Source organism: Gorilla gorilla, chromosome X (assembly GCF_029281585.2).
Source record: "Gorilla gorilla gorilla isolate KB3781 chromosome X, NHGRI_mGorGor1-v2.1_pri, whole genome shotgun sequence".
In the NCBI taxonomy this organism is placed as follows: domain Eukaryota; kingdom Metazoa; phylum Chordata; class Mammalia; order Primates; family Hominidae; genus Gorilla; species Gorilla gorilla.
In genome coordinates, this window is record NC_073247.2 from 92037510 (window position 1) to 92056417 (window position 18908).

The 18908-nt window shown below is 36.2% G+C and overlaps 1 protein-coding gene and 1 pseudogene across 1 annotated transcript in view; one reads left to right on the forward strand and one right to left on the reverse strand.

Moving 5' to 3' along the window:
* Positions 1-3915, reverse strand: part of LOC101124626 (charged multivesicular body protein 1B2-like) — a 63098-nt pseudogene extending 59183 nt beyond the window's left edge.
* A 68-nt stretch (positions 3916-3983) lies between these two features.
* The window catches only part of TENT5D (terminal nucleotidyltransferase 5D), a 109054-nt gene continuing 94129 nt past the window's right edge, over positions 3984-18908 (forward strand). The window contains exons 1-3 of the mRNA XM_019019086.4: positions 3984-4142; positions 4228-4294; positions 10748-10812. The gene's annotated coding sequence lies outside the window, so the exon portion shown is untranslated. The remainder of the gene's footprint in view (positions 4143-4227; positions 4295-10747; positions 10813-18908) is intronic.

Below are 18908 nucleotides of genomic sequence, written 5' to 3' on the forward strand. Positions count from 1 at the left end.
GTGAAAATAAGTTATCCAAACACAGCATGGCAGAAGCTATTTTATTCCAAGTGTCAAAAGCAGGATGATGCAATCTCCTGGGTACACAGAAGTTGGATAAAAAGCAGGTAAGAGAAAGGAAATAAAAATGTTCCACTAGCAGCTGCCCTAGAATAAGGCAGCAGTACCAATACTATAGATTGTTTATTCATGCATTTGACAACAAGTGGCATTTTGCATCCAACTTTCCTCCTTTTCAGCTCACAGCATCTTAAGCATTCTTTGTATATTTAGGGGAAGTAGAGTTTGGGATCAGAGAATCACAGGAGGATTATCAGAATTGAAAGGAACTTTACAGATAATTTGTCAACCTCCTCATTTTACTGATGTGAAAACTGAAGTCCAGAGATGAATAACTGAGAAAAAATTGCTGAATATAAGAACAAGGAGGAATTCGAGTCCAGCTCAACTCTTATTTCCCTCTTTGCATTTTAACTTTCATAGAGAATTGCTCAGAATTGGCCCTCAAATGGAGTCAAATGATGAACCATAAATAATCATTATATTTAATACTTATTATAAAACATTTTACTGACTAGTCAGGCCATAAATTATAGGGCTACTGTCAAGTAAATTTTAAAAGCAAATTTGAAATATTAATATCTTAGTCAAAATACCATTTTTCAGCACTATCAAAGCTTCAGAGACTAAGAGTAATTAGTTCTGCTTTAGGATTTAGAGAGATTCAGAAGATTCAAAATGGGTAACATTTTTAAGGTAGCTGGCAATCTTTGCCTATAACACAGTCTGAGCTGTCTGGGTGACTATGGAAGGAGACAATACCAATCTAGAACATCCATCTCTCTACTTTCAGAATATGTACAGTACTTATTACCCACTTTGTTGGTTCTTAACCTTTTTCAGGTTAGAATCTCTAGAGAAAGATGACAGCTGTAGACAGTCTTCCCAAGAAAATGCATATGCTACCATACAAAATTTTGCACACAATTTCAAAGAGTTTAGCAAGTCCACGGTGGGATCAAGAATTGCTGTTCTACAATGAGAACATACGGGCACAGGGAGAGGAACATCACACACTGGGGCCTGTCAGGGGGTGGGGGGCAAGAGGAGGGATAGCATTAGGAGAAATACCTAATGTAGATGACGGGTTGATGGGTGCAGCAAACCACCATGGCACATGTATACCTATGTAACAAACCTGCACGTTCTGCACATGTATCCCAGAATTTAAAAGATAATTTTTTTAAAAAAATGCTGTTCTATCATTCATCTCAGTTAATATATGCTTCCTTGTATTGTTATTTATTCCCACCCATGTGTGTCCTGGCTTCACTAGATCAAAAGCTGCTCAAAGTTGGGGATGGATAACCCTCTATGTATCCATAGCCTACGTGCATTGTTTAGCCCATGGTAGAGATTCAAATATATGCTAATAATTAAATCTTAATAGAAGGAAACTTATTTTGTGCCCACTATGGCCCAGTGCTGTTTAAGGAAATGAGGATTCAAAGATTATAAATATAAAAGCCATCCTTCAACAACTCACAATCTAATGAAAGAGATAAATAAGTAAACATACGATTACAATGGGAGGCTTGGGGAGGCTACAGATGGTAAAACATGGGGAAAAGAGGACAGCATAGAAACTGGTGGGAACTGATACTCTCATATTCCTAGTTTTGGAGGGGATGGTAGGTTAGAAGATTAGGAAGATGGAAAACCTCCTGTAAGTGAAGCACGCTTGAGCTAAGTCCAACAACAACAAAATGAGTTATGAGTTACCCAGAAGAGAGGTAAAACTGTAGAGAAGCAAAAAGAGAGAAAGCGAGCAAGAGAGAGCGACCGCGTGCGTGTCAGAGAGAGAAAGCTTGGACCAGAAAAGTATCCCTTATTTTTTTACTATTGTTTCATCCCTATAGTTAATCTAACCCTAGTCCCTAAACACCTTGTGTAAATATTGCTCCAAAGACAGAAGTCAAAATGATCATGCTAATCGAATTGTGTCAGCACAGTCTTCTTATATACTATAACAAAGGGATTTTTGCATTTATAAAGGTGACAAGTGTTACTCAAGATAGAGCTCAACTTATTTATGGAAGAGGGCTCTGAGTCCACATGTCATTCTCCTGTTCTATACTCCAAGAAAAAGGTCTGGACTGAACATATTCCACATAAATGAACCAAGAGACTTAATCACAGCCAGATGGTGTGAGTCAAGTTAAAGCTCCTTTTTTTTTTTTTTTTTTTGGTAGACTGAAGGGAAGTTAATCGTTCACTTTTGTTGGGTATTAAACTATTGATAACAGTACCATTAACTTTGATTACAGTCAGGCATTCCTTTCAGTTAAAGAAAATTGGTCAGTATAATAGTTATCTTGTTACCAGAAATTACATGAGGTAGATTTAGACCAAAACTAACTTGATTAGAGTAGGAAACAAAAACTCATTTAGAGCTATTACCTCAAATACTTCTAAAGGTTTTGGGAAAAGGGATACGATTTGTAATTTGTTTCCTCATACTTAAAAGCATGTTCAAAACTTTACAATTTAATAAGCACTTCCATTTCATCTTCACAACAGCTTTATAAGGTTGGCAGGTCAGTTATGCATTACAGATGAGTAAGCTTTGCAAGAGGCTATATGACCTGTCCTAACTCACAGGCTTAAGATAAACTGGGATTAGAAATTGATTTGACTCATATTCCAGTGCTCTTCCCTTTATTATGCTAATACAACTACACTTTCTTTATTATCCTTTAAACTGTAGCGATAAGCAGGCCTTTTAGTCATCTACTATGTTGATGAAATGACCTATCAGTGCCCATCAAGGGTTCATATTTTATTCTCGGCCAGTCCGGCACATGATATAATGTTAACAATATTCTCAGTATGGCTTACATAATTCTTTCACCAAATGTCTTTCTATGTTGTAGGCTTACAAACGAATGAAGCTAAAAGAGCTTTAACATGAGCTATCAAACAACTACTATTACTCACATTTTATTATTTTGCCAAGTTTCATTCAGTGGCAGTATACCAAGCTATTCTATTTTCCATAATACCAACTCCTTGAAGAAGAGGAATTACAACATTTCCGTTGTGGAAAACAATTTCATCCTTTAATTCAGGGCTTTAGACAGCTTGGTTCTAAACTCTGACCTCATTTCTTAAGTGGGAACACAGGTGCAATTGATGAATTTTATAGCTTTAGGGAACTATATGAGTTTCCTCATGTGTTAAATCCTATTATTAAGCAAGCAATCATCTTAGTTTGGAGGCTTGGTGTTAAGCACTTTACCTCCTTACCGGTCACCTCCACCCAGGAAAAGAAGTGAAGTTCAACAAAAGCTATCTGCCCTAGTACTGCACTCAAAACCTACACCTACACCCTAAACCTCTGGCAAACTCCTGTTGCCTTGCCTCTGTTCTCGCACAGTTTCCCAACAATTTCAAAGAGGACGAATTCACTAAAGGACAGGTGACAGAAGCTCTCAGAGTGGGAGGGCTCGCGCTCTAAATCTCAAACCAGTGCGGCGACTCCCCTGACCATTCTTTAAAGCAGTCCCACCTCCCCTAATTCTAGGGTGGCAGCGAGTCCCAGGAAAAAAAAAAAAAAAAAACAGAAAAACTAAAACCAAGCTGCTGGAGCCCACCAATCGGTGCCAGCGCTCTCAGCCCTCCACAGCTAGACCAAAAAGGTCACTACCAGGCACCTCCCAGGGTCCCAACCTCTGCCCTCCCCACCTTTCCCTATGCCCTAAGAGCAGCTTTTCAAACAGGAAAGGATACTCCCCATATTCGATATGGTCCCACGACTTTTCGCGGGAGGCGAGTGCCCGGGGCAGCAGCACGAGTGGGATATGAGGTCGCCCAGAGTCCTGCGCTAGTCCTGAATAGCCGGCACTCGCAGCTACTAGGTTTGCAATCCCATTTCCTGTTTCTGCTCCTGGACCAAGGGGGCGAGGCCGGGTGCCTCCGAGGGGCGGGGCTGGTGGAACTCCAAAATGGCTGCCGCGGGGAGCGGCGGTTAGAACGGGTTCCAGTCGCTTGGGGGCGTTGGGGGGCTCGAGGGCAAGAGGTTACGCGCCCCAGCTCCCACCTTGGGTCCTTCGCCTGCACCCAGTCTAACCTGGCACCTAAAGGTTTCGTCACCCAGCCAACCTTCTAGTTCTTTCTTTTGTCCTACTCCAAAGTCTTCTTAACCTTCCGCCCCACCTCTTTCCTCAGATTTCACTCTATCTTCAGCCCCTCACCATTGTCTCAGAGTTTAAGCCTTAACGGATGAAGGAAAAAGGTATAGGGCTTTTAACGTATTTTTCAAAAAATTATAGTCGTATAAAATAAGGGCCTAAGGGATAGCGCGGCTGGTAAATTTGAGGTGTGAAGTTCACTTATGGCGTTAAAAAGCTTCGTGATCCTTAAAGTTGTAGGCTAGACTTAATAGGTAAAGTTTATGTGAAATATGTATTCGCACTAACTTTTTTTTCAATAGATATATAAGATACGAAAATTACTACAAAGTCTATAATGTGCAAGGAGGTTAAGTGAAATACTAGATAGTAGTTGGCGTTTTATATGTGACATGAAAATGTTCCAAAGTTATTAGACACTATGGATTTATGGAAAGGAAGGGCATCCTGGGAATTGTCGATTTGTTTCAATTCAAAACCCTTGGAAATTCCAAGGAAGAACTGAGATTTTGCTTTGGGGAAAACAATTAGTGTATTCTCTTACTAAGGAATTTAACAAGTTTGACGAATTTTTTTCCCATCTTTAGTGTTTCAATATATAGGGGAAATAAGCATCTAATTGGATAAGTTTCTTCTTATCTTTGTTTCTTTTTGAAACAAACGTGGATCTAAAAACTACTGTTTTACTCTTTAGTGTTAATGTAATTGGTGGTAGGCTTCAGACTGTTACCCTAACTACAAACCTTCGATGCTGGAAAAACAAACCTTTTAAAATACAAGGTTCTAGGAAAGTACAGCCTGGAAACCACTTCAGTAGGTGAAACTGTATAAAGATTGCTTTATTTTTGATGTCCCTATATATTTGAGAATTAAGACTTTACAGAAACAGATAAAACTTAGTAGATTTCATCACTGATCAGTTTCTATACTAGATAAACAGTTGTATTTCGCTGTTGGAGAACTTCTTTTGGTATAAAGATAAAAAACATTAAAAAAAAAGATTTTCCCTGGACTCTTAGTATTTTTTTAACATAGCTATTTCAAAAAAATCCATATATAGACTAGAACAATCCACTAAAGCTAAAGCATTTTCAAATTTCATATAAAGTTCCTAGACTTATATGTAGCTAAGCTATAAGAATAAGCCTTTTTTAAAAAGTGTTTTGAAAATGTTTTGTGGAATTTCTTAAGGAAAAGGTCTTTAGGATAGGATCAGTTTTTTAGTAAAATTAAAATCTGAAGATATTTGTTGTTAGGGTATTTGTTGCTGATGTCCGCCTTAAGTAAAAGACGAATCGTAGCCTGTGCTGACCACTTAGAAAATTAAGAAGTGGTTTTTGTTTTTGTGAGTTCCAAACTAAATTTGACTCCAAAAATTTCCCTCTTGTTTTTTCTTAGATATCTGATTTCTTAAAGCGAGGTTTATATTTTTCTTAATACTTAGGCACAGAAATAGCATTATTTATTTAAAGTACATGTGTATTCATTTATAACTGGTGTTGTTAAAAGCAACGAACAAATCTGTTAAAGTAAAACTTTTTATTATAGAGAAAATATAAAAAGGAAAGGAAATATAACATTTTAGTTGTATATTAAATATTGAATACCTATAAAATATTTATAAAATGTGTGTGCAAAATAAAAGCAATATTACAAATATATACTTGTGAACTATCACCCAATTTAAGCAAAAGGATATTATACCCTTTAAGTTCCCTTGTATACTCCTTTCTAATCACATTTATTTTCTTCATTTTTAGAGGCAGCTGCTGTCTTGAATTTATGTATAATTTTTCTGTTTTATAGTTGTACTATAGTATTTGCATCTTTAACCAACATATCCTTTAGTGCTGCCTATTTTTTAATTTTGTGTACATGAAATGATACTGCTTTTCTTCTTCTGTGATTTTTGTAACTCATAATGTTCCTCAACCAGGTTATTGTGCATAGGTATGGCTCGCTTATTCATTTTCACTGTTCTAGAGTTTTCCACCATATGAATATATTGTAATTTATCTGTTCTGGTGATGGACATTTGGGTCGTTTCCAGTAAATATGTTAGGATGAAATCTGGATATGCTTATTTTATCATAGTAATGATTAAGGTTAACTTTTAAAAATCCAAATGTTATCTTTAAAAATATAATTTTCCTTTTTTTTTTGGAGTTGGAGTCTCGCTCTGTCGCCCAGGCTGGAGTGCAGTGCAATCTTGGCTCGCTGCAACTTCTGCTTCCTGGGTTCAAGAGATTCTCCTGCCTCAGCCTCCCGAGTAGCTGGGACTACACAGGCCCACGCCGCCACACCCAGCTAATTTTTTGTATTTTAGTAGAGACGGGGTTTCACCGTGTTGCCCAGGCTAGTCTCAAACTCCTGAGCTCAGGCAATCCACCTGCCTCGGCCTCCCAAAGTGCTAGGATTACAGGCACGATAATTTTCCTCTTTCACTGTAGGCACAATTATTCATTCTTTATTTATTCAGATTTTTTGTTTTGGATTATCTTACGTCTTGGCTTTGCTTCTTCCTGTCTACCAGATTTAGTAATACCTTCTACCCTGTTTCACCTAAATAGGTTGCTACCTTTTTCTCCTTTCACCGTTAGAACAGGGCTACAATAGTAGAGACAATAGATGTAGGATCTTCCAAATTGTTCTTTGGGGACCTAATTAACTCTACTTATGAAAGCTTAGCTAAAGTAACATCGGTCACATATTGATAAATCAGATATGGCGGATACTTAGAAGGTGTGAATTTGACTGGGATAATTGAGATGTAAAGAACGAATACAGTATCTTAACTCAGCAGCTATTAAATATGTTAAAATTTGACATGAGCAAAACTAATGTGGAAAATTGTAATTCCTCAGTAAATTGAGTAATTTTTTTATGATTAATTATGCTTAGTTCTCTAAATGTTTTGAACCCAGTGTATTACAGAGAACAAACTTTGTTTAAGTTAAAAACATTTATGAAACAATTCCAGTCAAGATTCTAAGCCACTTAATTTCTAATATTGTGATTGTTTTGTGTTAACACATTTTTTGTTGTCTTCTAACAAATGATTTTAAGATGATCAGAAAATTAAATGGTACTTGACAAACTCCCATTGAAGTAAGAAGAGTTCACTAGAAATGAAGAGAGCGTAGTGTCATATTTCTCAAACTTTGATGTCCTTGTTAAAAATGCAGATGACTGGGCCTCACTTCTGCAGATTCTGATAGAGTAAATTTGCAGTGAGATCCAGGAATCTGTGTTTTGCTTCTGTTTGCATAATGGAAATAAGTACTATAGAATTATACAAATCATTTATTGCATAAAATAGCTTAACTGGGCTGAAACTTAATAGTTTACAGAATGTCTCATATACATCATTTCATTTGATACCTAAAGTAATCTGAGGTAATCTGGCCAGGTATTATCCTTTGTTTTTAACCAATTAGAAAAACAACAAAAAAATCCCAAAACAAACACAGCAACAACAACAAAAACAGAAGCTCAGAGAGGTTATTTGGTTTGCCTAGGTATTCAACCTAGGTCTTCTTGATTCCCAATGCAGTACTTTTGAATGTGTGTAGCAGATAGGCAAAGCAGAATCACAAATAAGACCACTTTTGTTGCTTGGTTTCTATAGCTCAGGTGCCCATTTAGTATAAGAGTAAAATGAGGACTTATTCTAGCTGACTGGAAATCTTTCTAGTTTGTATATGAAGAAATAGACTCAGTTTCCTAAAAATTTGAGAGAGGTCGAAACTGAGGGTCTTTCCTACTTATAATAGAAAAACTGTTTTTCCCCCTGGGCAAGCAGAGTACACTTTGCTGGTTTCATAGTTCTGGTGTTTTAGGTTTAATTTGAACATTAGCCTAGCCTAGAACTCTTCAAGTGACAAGTAAAAAGATTAGAGCTACAGAAGAGGTAAAGCACTATTAAGAGAAGCAAATAGATGATATTGTAGGGAACAGAAGCTTAAAGACAAGAGAAGTGGGTTTTAGTGGTGGTCACAGGTGACCTGAAAAACTATCCAATTCATAATTTGGAAGTGACAAATAAACATAAGGAGACAAGATGAGAAGCTGAATGTAGGATTTAAATGAATAGAATAAAATGAAAAAAAAATGTCTTGGAAAATTAGAAAAAATAAATCTACATGTTTACTATTTCTCAAAGTGCTAATATTTGATCTTTATTTTAATAACAAATGTCACGTTTGGTGATTATAATAGATAGTTATCGGAAATATATATATATATATAGAGAGAGAGAGAGAGAGAGAGAGTTATCAAAAAGATTGTTTCTCTAAAAATCTTTGATTTTAACAGAATATCCAAGACATATAATTTCTCTTTGACAGCAAACCTTTTCAAAACTTGAATAATAAAAATGAAGTTTTATTATTACTTGAGTTGATTGATTATTAAAAGATGATATGGTAGGAAATAATAAAACATTTGCTATTATTACAGATACTTTAGGGATAATTCCAAATTAGGTTTGAGAATTGTAGGATTCAAAAATTCTTTAATGTAAGCATAGTGCTCAGAAAACTCATTTTTAATAAACATTTTCCTTATCTCTATGATTTTACTATCCAAGAGCTGTTTGAAAAAAAACTCTTAAGGGAAGAAAAAGCAAAAAGAACAGACTTATCAGAAGGGCAGGTCAGGGCAAGGTTAAAAACAAAGCAAAACAAAAAAAGCTCTCTTAAAGGACTATACTACTCTGGACTCCTGTATCCCATTTTACTGACCATAGAACCTACACATTTAATTCTAGATATGGCTTTTATTTACTGTTACTTTCTTACTACTCTTCATTCTAGATTGATTCTCGAGTCTCTAATCCAAAATCTGTCAAAGTCATGGTTGTTACTACTTTACCTGGTAATTGGTTAGAACAGAGTGTAGCATGCTTTGTAAATTTCTCAATTTCTCTATGTTTTATTACCCACATTCTATGATTTTTGAATATTTTTTCTAAAATTTGCAATGGTATGTACCAAAATTCTCACCTCTAGATCATAGTTTCTCAAGCAGAACTGTAGACATTTCGGTCTGTACAATGTTTTGAGGAGACTGTCCTGTGCAGTGTAATACTTAGCAGCATCTCTGACCTCTACTGCCCAAATGCCAATAGCACCTTCTTTCCCAAGTTTTGACAGCCCAAAATGTCTCCAGACATTGCCAAATATCCTTTGAAGGACAGAATCACCCCCAGATAACCATTTATCTAGCTATAGAATTATCTAATGCTGCCTTTACATTAAGCCAACAGACAAATGATGACAATAGCAACAGAAATATCTTTCAGCCCACTCTTTTTCAGGATTAGCCACAGCAAGAGCAAAACACCCACTCTTTTTCAGGATTAGCCACAGCAAGAGCAAAACAACAACATCATTCCTAGCTTTTGAACCAGTTTTCTAAAGTTGGTAAAATATGAATCCAATACTTTGAAGTCATTGTAAAAATTTTCACTTTGGAGGCAGTGGAAAGAACAGGGCATTTGGAATCATTCATTTGTGACTATGCACATTTGCAAAAATTCTCTGAAGTATTTACCAGAAGTGGCATTACTGAGACACAGGGTAGAAATAGCTATTTTACTGTAAATAAATACTATTTTATATGTTAAAAGATTTTATATATTGCAAATGATGATTCAGAAAGGAGTTAAATTAGCATACATCTTACGGAAAAGCTGGCTTTTATATGGGATTTGTGCCTTAAAAGTCAGACATGACTGCTTATTTCAAAAACAGTTCAATGAAATATTGATTGCCTACTGTGTGCTCAGCATTGCTCATCTGACATATCAGAAACAGAATACTGAGCTGGATAGACTATGGGTCTGATCCAAAATGGCTTTTATTATGTTCTTGTTCAGTCAAAAGGAAATATTATTTACAGGACAAGATCAGTGTATAAGGCAAAAGTCCATAAAGCATATCAGGTTAAATTCCTGTCTGATTTGCATAGTTAGCTCTGATCTAGGTTGGTAGTATGCTTTTATCCTCTCTGAACCTCAGAATTGTAAAAACCATTGTTTGTCAGTTGTAGCTGAGGTATACTGAAAATAATTCTTTTCTTAAAATGTGTATTGGGTAAGGCATATGAAGATATATAGAGAAAAAATACATTATCATTTAACCTACCATGTAACTAGAATAAAAGAGACATTCAATTAAAAGATGAATTCAAAATAAGAATTTATTTTAAAAAAAGGAACTATAAGAACTATAAGTCAATCTCATGGGTACCCTTGGCCTTAGATGACAGCAACTTACTCAAATGATACTTATCAGACTTTTTATAGAACTTTACATTAAGATGTTCACTTTCACTACAACATGTCTCAAATTCCATATTTGGCCCAAAAACCATACAATTTTGTTTCATAAATGATTGTGTGTCTAAGCTGCCTGAAAATAAAACAGTGAGAGTCTATGGTAACTGAGCTCAACTGTCCCATTTCTAAGTCAGGTCCTAAACTGAGGCTTAATGAGAATGAGGCAATGATCCAGACTATATAGAAATTAATAACTTTCTATTTCTTTTTTATTCAGATTATTTGTGAAAAGAAATTATCTAACACTTCTCATCTATCTAACTGGAGTTTCACTAGCTGGAGGTAAGATAAAAAGGTTAGAGAGAAATAAATTTTTAAATTGGAGGAATAATGAGGGATTATTTAACTTGTTAAAGACCATACATCACATTAGTGTGAATTAACCCTTTCATTTTTTATTTTAGCTTTTAGACAACCCATAATTCAAGATGTATTTATGAACAAGGTAGAAAAGAGTATCTTGAAAATTCTCTTTGACAATTATGTTAATAAATAATGTATGATTTCAATAAGCAGTTGTTCAAATTTGGAGAGAGAGAAAATATTATGTACATGTGTTTGGCAAGCATATTCTCTATTATATGATTTCTGCTTTTGTCTCTTTTGTTTAAATCACTAGCATTTTTTTCTGTTAGTTTCTCCTTTCTTATTAGTCTATCTTTATTTTTTTTTTACAAATTACCGTATTCATCCTCATTACAACTCTCTGGATACTTTTAAGTCAACTTTATAAAGGAAACTCTAGTTCAACCTATTTTCTATACTTTACACACAGAATAGGATCTACAGGAATTCGCAGACTGCAGTACAATTAAGATGAAGATTTAGTTATTAGTCTCATATTATACAAATGCGGCTCATACCAGGTACAGGAGTGCATTAATGCTCAGATATTACATGTTTCTTGATATTTGCTAGAAGCCTATTAACTTCTGACAAGGTGCCATCTACAAATTTGGTATTGAACATTCAGAGTGGTGCAGTCACTGTGGCATCCCCTAGTAAACAACTTTGGTTAAAACATAAATTGTTATTATATTTTAATATGTGTGCCTTATTTCTTTAATTAGTTTATAACTTTCTTTAGGACCAGGTCATTTTATTTCTTTTTTTTTTTTTTTTTTTTTTTGTCTGAGATGGAATTTCACTCTTGTCGCCCTGGCTGGAGTGCAATGGCACGATCTCGACTCACCGCAACCTCCGCCTCCTGGGTTTAAGCGATTCTCCTGCCTCAGCCTCCCGAGTAGCTGGGATTACAGGCATGCACCACCACACCCAGCTGATTTTTTTGTATTTTTAGTAGAGACGGGGTTTCTCCATGTTGGTCACGCTGGTCTTGAACTCCCGACCTCAGGTGATCTGCCCACCTCGGCTTCCCAAAGTGCTGGGATTACAGGCATGAGCCACCGCGCCTGGCCCATTTTATTTCTTATATGACTTTGGACACCTGGAACCAACAGAACTCCTTGCAAATAGTTTAAACTTTGTATACTTTTAATGGTTTATTTTTTTAATTAGTCACCTTTTATTTTAGGTTCAGGGGGTACATGTGCAGATTTGTTACATGGGTAAATAGCAAGTTGCTGGGGTTTGGTATACAAATTATTTTGTTACGTGATAGAGTGAACATAGTACCCAATAGGTACTTTTTTGAATCTCAGTCTCCTTCCACCCTCCTCCCTCAAGTAGGCCCTGGTGTCTGTTTTTCCCCTCTGAATCAATGGGTACTCAAGGTTTAGTTCCTACTTATGAGTGAGAACATGTGGTATTTGGTTTTCTTTTCCTGAATTAATTCCCTTAGAATAATGGCCTCAAGATGCATCTATGTTGCTGCAAATGACATGATTTTATTCTTTCTTTTGGCTGTGTAACATTCCATGGTGTATATGTACCACATTTTCTTTATCTAGTCCGCCGTTGATGGGTACCTGAGTTGATTCCATCTCTTTGCTATTGTGAATAGTGTTGTAGTTAACGTATGAGTGCATGGGTCATTTTGGTAGAACAATTTATATTTCTTTGGGTGTATACCCAGTGATAAGATTGCTGGGTCAAATGGTAGTTCTGTATTAAAGTTTTTTGAGAAATCTCTAAACTGCTTTCCACAGTGGCTGAACTAATTTACATTCCCACCAGCAGTATATAAGCATTCCCTTTTCTCTGCAAACTCACCAACATCTGTTATTTTTTGTTTTTTTTAAATAATAGCCATACTGACTGGCGTGAGATGGTATATCTTATGGTTTTGATTTGCATTTCTGTGATGATTAATGAAGATGAGCATTTTTTCTTATGCTTGTTGATCATATATGTGTCTTCTTTTTTTCCTGATACTTTAGTTGAATTGTCACAAGGTTATTGAACTTCAATAACTTTGATATTCATGGATCATAGCAGAAGTGGTAGTGCTTAGTAATGTTCCATGAGTAGCACTCTTCTAGGTTAAGCACACATTTCAAAAAGAAGTTTCAATAAACAATTTCTTAAATAATATTAAGAATAGAAATGTTATATTCTCAATTAAATATTATTACCTGTTTGCTTAAGAGACCCCTTCCCAAGCAAAAGATTAATTTAGATACTTTGAAGCCTGTGAACACTAATTTTAACCCAAGTTAGTTTCCAGTGCTTTTCATTCATAGCACAAACTCACTCAATGTCAGTACCTCTTATATGTGCTCTTATACTTAGAAGATCTAGGTCTTTACCTATAAACATAGAAAGAATAAAGAACATTCACTTTTAAAAACAGAATTACTCTCAATAAAATAATGTTTATTTATAATGAGTACTAGTACTCAGAAATAGTGACAGTTTAAGAAACTAGCTGCTTCCTCAAAGAATGGTCAGAAAAGTTGGAACATTTTTTATTCTTGTTACCTCCCCTTAACACCTTTATATAGTTCTTTGTCATATGTCTAGTTTTTCTTGCTATATCCTATATCCCTATATATCCTATATCCCTATATCCGTGTATCATCAGAGATTCCAGAGATTCCTTCCAGTTTCGCTTGAGAGTCCCTTTGTAAGATGCCAGACCATTTCCCCTTTGTCCTCACCTCTTCATCTTCCTTAGAACTTAATTCCTAAGGGGATCTTGAAAGATCCACCAAACATTCCAGTAGGACTTGTAACTGGCAAATTCCTTTTGGAGTGCAGACTATTTGACCTGAGACATCTTTCTTCATCACCTGGGGTCACAATCCAGGTGCATATTGGAGGTGAGAAGTTACAACATAATGATGAGGAGTCTACCTAGCATATCATCACTGTGATAAAGTGGGAAAGGTGCTCCCAGGGATTACCCTATTAGCATCCCTGCCTTACTTGTCCCACTTTAATTTTCCAAACATATGAGTGATTGTTGATAGAAGGATTCCGTTTTTCCTGCATATTCTCTGGAGCAATAGAAACTTGGATATCCATTTATCATTTTGTCTTCAAGCCCTCTCTGTAGCAAATCTTGGCTCTCTGTTTAGCCAGCTTAGCTTCTCCTCTTTTCTTTCTATTGCCAGAGTTGCCTGGTTAGAGCTTACAATGGTAATCTGCAGGGTTTCCATAAGGCTCCCTTTTGTCCTTGCTCTAATTCTCTTGTCACTCTGGCTTTCACCATGACCAAACTCTGAAGAAAGACCATTTTGTCCTAATCCAGTGTCTTCCTTGCCTTTTTACGTCCTCCCTCCCCAGTTATTGAGAAGTAACTCCTACATTTTTCATTCCTATTCTTGTCTATTTAATAACCCTGTGTATAGATCTATTATAGTCATATTCTTCATTTGACTGACCCTGGCAATCACTGAACAGTTATAACCCTTCAAGAATTGTCATTTAAATGGAATCATACAGCATGTAATGTTATGTGACTGGCTTCTTTAACTCAGCATAATGCCTTTGGGATTCATCTATAAGTGGTTCACTGTATAAAAAGTGTTTTCTTTTTTATTACTGAGTAGTATCCCATTATATGAATGTACCAAGTTTGTTTGTCCATACACCTGCTGAAAGATATTTCGGTTATTCCCAAATATCTTTGGGATGTTTACAAATATAACTGCTGTGTATATTGATATACCAACAGCCAGGTGTGAGATTGCTGGGGCATGTGATAAGCATGCTTAACTTTATAAGAAACTTCAAAACTGTTTTCTGGAGTTGTGGTACCATCTTGCATTCTTACCAGCACTATACAAGAGTTCTAGTTGTCACATACCTTCACTGGCACTGAGTATTGTCATTATCTTTTATTTTAGCTATTCTTATAGGTATGTGCTTGTATCTCATCATGTTTTTCATTTGCATTAATCTAAAGGCTCATGATAGTGCACAGCTTTAATGTGCTTGTCATATTTATATCATGTTTAGTCAAGTGTCTGTTGATTATTTTGTTTATTTTTTTGTTTTTTACTTTAAGTTCTGGGATACATGTGCTGAATGTACAGGTTTGTTACATAGGTATACATGTGCCATGGTGGTTTCCTGCACCTATCAACTCGTCATCTCGGTTTTCAGCCCTGCATGCATTAGGTATTTGTCCTAATGCTCTCCCTCCCCTTTCCCCCCAGCCCTGGACAGGCCCTGGTGTGTGATGTTCCCCTCCCTGTGTCTATGTGTTCTCATTGTTTGGCTCCCACTTATGAGTGAGAACATGAGGTGTTTGGTTTTCTCTTCCTGTGTTAGTTTGCGAGGATGATGGTTTCCAGCTTCATCCATGGCCTTGCAAAGGAAATGAACTCATTCTTTTTTATGGCTGCATAGTATTCCATAGTGTATATGGGCCACATTTTCTTTATCCAGTATATCATTGATGGGCATTTGGGTTGGTTCCAAGTCTTTGCTATTGTAAATATTGCTGCAATAAACATATGTGTGCATGTTTCTTTATAGTAGAATGATTTATAATCCTGTGGGTATATACCCAGTAATGGTATTGCTGGGTCAAATGGTATTCCTGGTTCTAGATCCTTGAGGAATTGCCACACTTTCTTCCACAATGGTTGAACTAATTTACACTCCCACCAACAGTGTAAAAGCATTCCTATTTCTCCACATCCTCTTCAGCATCTGTTGTTTCCTGACTTTTTAATGATGGCCATTCTAACTGGTGTGAGATGTTATCTCATTGTGGTTTTGATTTGTATTTCTCTAATAACCAGTGATGATGAGCTTTTTTTCATATGTTTGTTAGCCACATAAATGTCTTGAGAAGTGTCTGTTCATATCCTTTGCCCACTTTTTGATGGGGTTGTTTGTTTTTTTTCTTGTAAATTTGTTTAAGTTCCTTGTAGACTCTGGATATTAAACCTTTGTCAGATGGATAGATTGCAAAAATTTTCTCCCATTCTGTAGGTTGCCTGTTCACGCAGATGATAGTTTCTTTTGCTGAGCAGAAGCTCTTTAGTTTAATTAGATCTCAATTGTCAGTTTTGGCTGTTGTTGCAATTGCTTTAGGTGTTTTAGTCATGAAGTCTTTGCCCGTGCCTGTGTCCTGAATGGTATTGCCTAGGTTTTCTTCTATGGTTTTTATAGTTTCAGGTTTTACATTTAAGTCTTTAATACATCTTGAGTTAATATTTGTGTAGTGTGTAAGGAAGGGGTCTGGTTTCTGTTTTCTGCATGTGGCTAGCCAGTTTTCCCAGCACCATTTATTAAATAGGGAATCCTTTCCCCATTGCTTGCTTTTCTCAGATTTGTTGAAGATAACATGGTTGTAGATGTGTGGTGTTATTTCTGAGGCCTCTGTTCTATTCTATTGGTCTATATATCTGTTTTGGCACCAGAATCATGCTGTTTTTGTTTTGGTTACTGTAGCCTTGTATAGTTTGAAGTCAGGTAGCGTGATGCCTATAGCGTTGCTCTTTTTGCTTAAGATGGTCTTGGCTCTTTTTTGGTTCCATATGAAATTTAAAGTAGTTTTTTCTAATTCTGTGAAGAAAGTCAATCGTAGCTTGATGAGGATACCCTTGAATCTGTAAATTACTTTGGTCAGTATGGCCATTTTCACGATATTGATTCTTCCTATCCATGAGCATGGAATGTTCTTCCATTTGTTTGTGTCCTCTCTTATTTCCTTGAGCAGTGGTTTATAGTTCTCCTTGAAGAGGTCTTTCACATCCCTTGTAAGTTGGATTCCTAGGTATTTTATTCTCTTGGTAGCAATTGTGAATGGGAGTTCACTCATGATTTGGCTCTCTGTTTGTGGTGTATAGGAATGCTTGTGATTTTTGCACATTGATTTTGTATCCTGAGACTTTGCTGCAGTTGTTTATCAGCTTAAGGATATTTTGGGCTGAGACGGTGGGGTTTTCTAAATATAAAATCATGTCATCTCCAAACCAAGACAATTTGACTTCCCCTCTTCCTATTTGAATGCCCTTTATTTCTTTCTCTTGCATGATTGCTCTGGCCAGAACTTCCAATGCTATGTTGAATGGGAGTGGTGAGAGAGGGCATCCTTGTCTTGTGCCGGTTTTCAAAGTGAATGCTTCCAGCTTTTGCCCATTCAGTATGATATTGGCTGTGGGTTCGTTAGAAATAGCTCTTATTATTTTGAGATATGTTCCATCAATACCAAGTTTACTTAGAGTTTTTAACATGAAGGGGTGTTGAATTTTATTGAAGTCCTTTTCTGCATCTATTGAGATAATCATGTGGTTTTTGTCATTGGTTCTGTTTATGTGTTAGATTACTTTTATTGATTTATGTATGTTGAATCAGCCTTGAATCCCAGGGATGAAGCCATCTTGATTGTGATGGATAAGCTTTTTGATGTGCGGCTGGATTCGGTTTGCCAATATTTTATTGAGGATATAGGTTCATCAACGATACTGTCTTGAAATTTTTTTCTTGTTTTGTCTCTACCAGATTTTGGAATCAGGATGATGCTGGCCTCATAAAATGAGTTAGCGGGGAGTCCCTCTTTTTCTATTGTTTGGAATAGTTTCAGAAGGAATGGTACCAGCTCCTCTTTGTACCTCTGGTAGAATTCGGCTGTTATTCTGTCTGGTCCTGGGCTTTTTTTGGTTGGTAGTCTATTAATTACTGCCTCAATTACAGAACTTGTTATTGGTCTATTCAGGGATTCGACTTCTTCCTGGTTTAGTCTGGGGATGGTGTATGTGTTCAAGAATTTATCCATTGCTTCTAGATTTTCTAGTTTATTTGCATAGAGGTGTGTATAGTATTATCTGATGGTAGTTTGTATTACTGTGGGATCAGTGGTATTTCCCCTTTATAATTTTTTATTGTGTCTGTTTGATTCTTCTCTCTTTTCTTCTAGTCTGGCTAGTGGTCTATTTTGTTAATCTTTTAAAAAAAAAACAAGCTCCTGGAATCATTGATTTTTTGAAGGGTTTCTCGTGTCTCTATCTCCTTCAGTTCTGCTCTGATCTTAGCTATTTCTTGTCTTCTGCTAGCTTTTAAATTTGTTTGCTCTTGCTTCTCTAGTTCTTTTAATTGTGATGTTAGGGTGTCGATATTAGATCTTTCCTGCTTTCTGATGTGGGCATTTAGTACTTTAAATTTCCCTCTAAACACTGCTTTACCTGTGTCCCAGAGATTCAGGTACATTTTCTCTTTGTTCTCGTTGATTTCAAAGAACTTCATTATTTTTGCCTTAATTTCATTATTTACCCTATAGTCATTCAGGAACAGGTTGTTCAGTTTCCATGTAGTTGTGCAGTTTTGAGTGAGTTTCTTAATCCTGAGTTCTAATTTGATTGCACTGTGGTCTGAGAGGCTGTTATGATTTCTGTTCTTTTGCATTTGCTGAGGAGTGTTTTACTTCCAATTATGTGGACGATTTTAGAATAAGTGCTATGTGCTTCTGAGAAGAATGTATATTCTGTTGATTTGGGGTGGAGAGTTCTGTAGATGTCTACTAGGTCTGCTTGGTCCAGAGCTGAGTTCAAGTCTTGAATATCCTTGTTAATTTTCTGTCTTGTTGATCTGCCTAATATTGACAGTGGGGCGTTAAAGTCTCCCACTATTATTGTGTGGGAGTCTAAGTCTCTTTGTAGTTCTCTAAGAACTTGTTTTATGAATCCAGTTGTTCCTGTATTGGGTGCATATTTATTTAGTTTAGTTAGCTTTTCTTGTTGCATTGATCCCTTTACCATTACATAATGCCCTTCTTTGTCTTTTTTTTATCTTTGTTGGTTTAAAGTCTGTTTTATCACAGGCTAGTATTGCCACCACTGCTTTTTTTTTGCTTTCCATTTGCTTGATAAATATTCCCCCATCCCCTTATTTTGAGCTTATCTGTGTCTTTGCACGTGAGATGGATCTCCTGAATATAGCACACCGATGGGTCTTGTCTCTTTATCCAATTTGGCAGTTTGTGTCTTTTAATTGGGTCATTTAGTCCATTTACATTTAAGGTT